This window comes from Silene latifolia, chromosome Y (genome assembly GCF_048544455.1).
Source record: "Silene latifolia isolate original U9 population chromosome Y, ASM4854445v1, whole genome shotgun sequence".
Lineage (NCBI taxonomy): Eukaryota > Viridiplantae > Streptophyta > Magnoliopsida > Caryophyllales > Caryophyllaceae > Silene > Silene latifolia.
In genome coordinates, this window is record NC_133538.1 from 216,633,125 (window position 1) to 216,638,334 (window position 5,210).

The 5,210-nt window shown below is 42.7% G+C and overlaps 1 non-coding gene across 1 annotated transcript; it reads right to left on the reverse strand.

Moving 5' to 3' along the window:
- Positions 1-4,585: 4,585 nt before the first annotated feature.
- LOC141636152 (small nucleolar RNA R71) lies at positions 4,586-4,692 on the reverse strand. The gene has a single exon (XR_012540784.1). It is a non-coding gene; the product is annotated as a small nucleolar RNA R71 (small nucleolar RNA).
- Positions 4,693-5,210: the final 518 nt, after the last annotated feature.

The window sequence follows — 5,210 nt, forward strand, 5'->3', positions numbered from 1 at the left end:
CAACTTCGATTATAGTGCAATATTGGCGGGATTCCGACTCCCCCCGCGGTTGTTCCCACACCGGGTTTTCCGCGTCACCAAAAATCCTCCGTGCCATTCTTTTCGTTCGTCTTTATTTCCTTGTTTTTGTCGTTGCATTTGAACCACAATTGGCATTAAGAATAATCACTATCACTCACATAATTAAATTAATAACTCGGTAAATTTTTACCAAAACAGTTTGGCGCCCACCGTGGGGCATAGTGATCATTTTCTATAGCCAAATCTCGCAAAATCGAACAGTAGTCACAATGTGCGGAACCGGCCGAATCCTTCCAAAGACGAGCATGTCATCCCTGTCTTCTGGAGCAGGACCTATTCCTGCATCTGCAGGACCAGTCAGTGCATCTCCAGTATCCAGTCAGATGACCCCCGTCAGCATGTCGCCCAGAACCATGCCTCTGTTTCTGAAGCGACCGCAGATACCCAAAGCAAACGGGCGCACCCGGTCGATCCGGATCCGGAAAAAACGACCCCAAAGCGAGAGGTGAAGCTGCATCCAGAGCCCCGACCCAGGAGGGATCAGGTGCAGAAGTTCTCCGAAGCAGAGGATCTCCAGCGCTTGATCCGATGCAGGTGATGATTAAGGGGATGGACACTCTACGTCGGGTCGTTGAGGATCTATGAAAGGACAACCAGAACCTGATTGCTCAGATCGTGATAGCAGTCCAGCCCAAACCAGCATTAGCACCAGAGGCTCCGACCAGAACCAGCGGTGGAGGATCAGGCCGATCAATTCCATCAGAACTAGTCACCAGACTGGATCTTACAAGAGTAGCACCCAGCGAACCAATTGAGCCTAGAGGATTGGGATGCCTATCATTTGATAATCCACCCAGTCTGCAGCAGACAACAGGTAACGCTTTGTTTAGCACCCCTTCAGGATCTGACCTTCCACCCTTTTCAGGTACCCCGCACACCGGACATCGGGATGGCAACCGGACTGTCATCAATACAAAGCAATTCCATCCGCAACCGGTACACCAGTGGAGCCTGGATCGAGGATTACGAGACACCGGGATGGCGCACCTGGATCCATAATCAGTCAAACACAGAAACCGGTCATCCAAAGACCGGAGCCAATTTTCTGGAACACCTTGGCTAGGAGGTACACCGGCTGGTTCTTTTCTGCCTGTTTCTAACCCTCTTGTAGGAGCAGGTAATTTGCTGGTGATGTATAGGATACCAGGCATAGCCCGTCCATTGGAGAAAGCAGCCAGAGACAGCTACGCAGACTCCCCATTCGTGGATGACATAGCCCTAATTGGTGTTCCTAAAGGATGTGTGCCTCCAGCCATGACGATTTATGATGGAACCACGGATCCACTTGACCATATCAACCACTACAAACAAAAAATGATGGTGATAACTGCAACTGGATCTCTGAAGGAAGCTTACATGAGCAAAGGATTCGGATCTACCTTGTCAGGAGCAGCCCTGCAGTGGTTCGTCGGCCTGCCAAACAAGAGCATATCTTGTAACACCCCCATACTCCAAGTGCCTTACCAGGACCACTCAGGTATGAAGATGCTACCATCTCGGTTGCCCGAGGCAATGATAATCATAAGACAATAACGAAACAACATTTAAATAGTAAAAAGTTAAGTGAAAGGTTACAATCCAAAACCAAATACCAAAATACGGTTACATGTTCTCAAAACCAACTGTCTACTCAACTAATGAAATGTTTAACAACTACTCAGGCTACAGCGGAAGACTCTATCATCTGAAAGTGGCACATCCCAGCTATCCCATGTAACTCGACTTATATCTGCTCAACAACTGCTCACCATCCCCAAATGGATCACCACAGTTTTTAAAACAATAAACGGGGTCAGTACTACTCACACAATTTATATAATCCAACAATACAACAAACAACACAGCTCAATCGTCACAGATATACTCCAAACTTCATTCCCAACTCCACAATACTGACTACACACTAAAGTGTGTAGCCCTGCCAGAGTGCCCATCGCAACAGGTCACTCCACGCTGCCAGTGGGGGACCGCAGCCGTTCCCACCTAATCGCCGCTCATCTCCGTTGAGCGATATACCCAAATTTCTTAATGTACACTGATGTGACCATAATTAGCGCATATTTAGCCCCCGAATTAGCCTTGTTCCCATGCTTTTTAGTGCATATTTGGGTCATTTATTGTCTTTAGTTATTTGTTTTGCATATTCTTTGAGATTTTGATCACTTGGTAGGAAAGGAGTGCAAATCTTGTATTTTCATGGCAAAACGAGACTAAATTGATTGAATTCAATGACCAAGCATCAAGGAGAGACAAGATTAGAAGGCCTTTGTACATATTATAGTAGATGAGCAATGTTGAGAAAGGATCCTTGCATCCCCGAGGAAATCCCCAAGGATTTTGTGAAGAAAAGGGAAGAAAAGAAGAAGAAATGTTGCTGAGGTACAATCCGTGCGGTTTCTCCACAATCCGCCCTTCCTCCACAGCACAATCCGTGCGTTTTCTCCTTAAGACGCCCGGGTTAGCAGCCACCACAATCCGCCCGGATTCACCTGAAGACGCCCGTTTTCCCCCGCCTGAATCCGCCCGTCCCGACTCCAAAACGCACGGATTCCTGTACAGCACAATTTCGTCTTCTCCAAGCTACAAAGAAAGAAGCCCTTCCTTTGAAAAATACTGGCTCCTCCCTGCTCAATCTAAAAAGTGTAATTACTAGTTTAGCCTTTAGTTAACCCTAATGCATCCACCTAATTTCCACTATAAATACCCCATTAGTCTAATTAGAAGAGCATGTTCTTCTTATCAATAATTAGAGTAGTTAGTATCAATCAAATCTCTCTTTAGTATAGTAATCAACAATTAATCAAGTTCTAATACAAGTTTTATTTCCTTAATCTCTCTTTTGTTCATCCTTTATTTTGGGTAATTGAAGATTATTTGGGTTATTATTGGGAGATTGACAACCTCTCAATCAAGCATCAAGTACTTCTTTTATTCTTTGCTTTATTATTGGAATCATTAGTAGGTATAATTCTCTTAATCCCTCTTTAATTATTGTTAATTACTTTCATTTATTCATCATGTTTCCTTTTGTTGGTATGATTGACAACCTTGCTAGCATGATCAACATGATAATGAGTGAGTAGTCTCTTAGCTAGGGTTAATGGGTAATTAGGGGAAACCAACATGGGGAATGATTCGTGCTTAAATTAATATGCTTTCATGGTTTATTTGCTTGCTTGTTTTGATCTCAACTCATGCACATGTTATGTTTGATGAAATGTGAGCCTATAAATCCTTGCATTTTTTACCCATCACCTATCTTTTCAATGAGACTTGTAAGACATAAACCAACTCGAGTCTCATTAGACCATGCATGTTGTTGAGTATGGAAGACTAAGTCGACTTGTAGGTGTTGTACAATCTAATCGATTCGGCTCCGGGACCCAAACTTTCCTAGGATTATAAGATATAACCCAACTCAATCCATCACAACAATAATTGCTTGCTTATAATTTGAGAACATGTTTGTATGATCAATTCCCATGAATCCCCTATGACCCCATGACACCCTAGTGCTTTTTATCAATTGTTTACAACCCTTTTAATTCATCTTACTTATTTACTTTCTTTGCTATTTAGTTTAGTGACCTTCTACATCAACCCAAATTGTGACACCCCTAAGACACCACTAGTTTCAATAGAAATCTCATCTCAATTCCCGTCCCTTGGGATCCGACCTTTACTTGCCTCTTTACTAATTGTAGAGTTGTTTGTGAAGCTATAAATTGTGTTTTGATTCGGACGTGACCCAACGACCACATCTATTTAATTGTGAACACGAAACGGACCGATCAAAAATGTCGCCGTTGCCGGGGACGGTGTTTACTTGATTTAGATTTTCTTTTATTGTTATTAGTTGTGTCTTTCTTTGCCATGGGGAAGTAAAACTCCTCAAGGTTTGTTCTAATTGTTTTCGAGTTGTTTGATATTTTGCATGTCTATAAGGTCACAAGGTGATTTGTTACCTTTTGACCGTGAAATTGAAAGAACCTTGACAAACAATAGGAGATTTGCTAGGAGGAATTTGAGAGGTATTAGTGAGGTTGTTCAACCAACTATTGAGTTCATCAACCCTTTTGCAAGAGAAGGTGAGGAGAACCCATTACAAAATACCCCACAAAATCAACCTACAATGCCTAAGTTTTCCTCACATTCCGTACCCACCGAGGAGAACCTACCCAATGGTACTCCCACACCACAACATCTAACCGGAAATTTTATTGCTAAATCCGTCTTTATCCAATTAGTCGAAAGGAGCCAATTTGGGGGGATGCCTAGTGAAGACCCTCATTCTCATATGGAAACCTTTTGTGACTATTGTGATGCGATTTCTCAAACCGGTGTGACTCGAGACCAAATTCGATGGGTCTTATTTCCTTTTTCTCTAATTGGCACCGCGAAACAATGGTTGAAGGGCCTTGATAAGGCCACTCTCGGAATAGATTCTTGGAAGAAGTTGGCTCTAGCTTTCTACAAAAAGTTCTACCCACCGGAAAAGACTAACATGCTAAGAGCTCAAATTACGGGTTTTAAGCAAAGGGATGAAGAATCTTTATATGAAGCTTGGGAGCGGTTTAAGGGAATTTGTCGCTCATGTCCTCACCATGGACTTAGCGAATGGTTCTTGGTACAACAATTTTGGAACGGTTTATATGAAGATTCAAGGAACATTCTCAACATGGGATCAAATGGAATGTTCACCGAAGTTGATGACAATCAAACATGGAACAACATTGAGGAAATGGCAGTCCATAACTCACAATATAGTAGACCTCGCAAGGCTACTAGAGGAGGAAGGCATGAAGTGGACTCCGTTACTCAATTAGGTGCTCAACTTAGTGCCCACATTGACACAATCAATTTGAAGTTTGAAAAAGCTATGGCTAGACTTGAAGAAGTCTCAAAATCACCAAAGCATCATGTTAATGCCATGACGGCATCCTCATCAATCCCAAGTGGGATATGTGAGAATTGTGGAACTTTGGGACATGACCAAAGTGAATGTAGGGGAACAAATGAACAAGTAAATGCTTTCCAAGCATACAAGAGTGGTACCCCTTATTCCAATTATTACAATGAAAACACCAAGTTTCATCCAAATCTCTCATACAAAAGCCAAAATGTTCAAA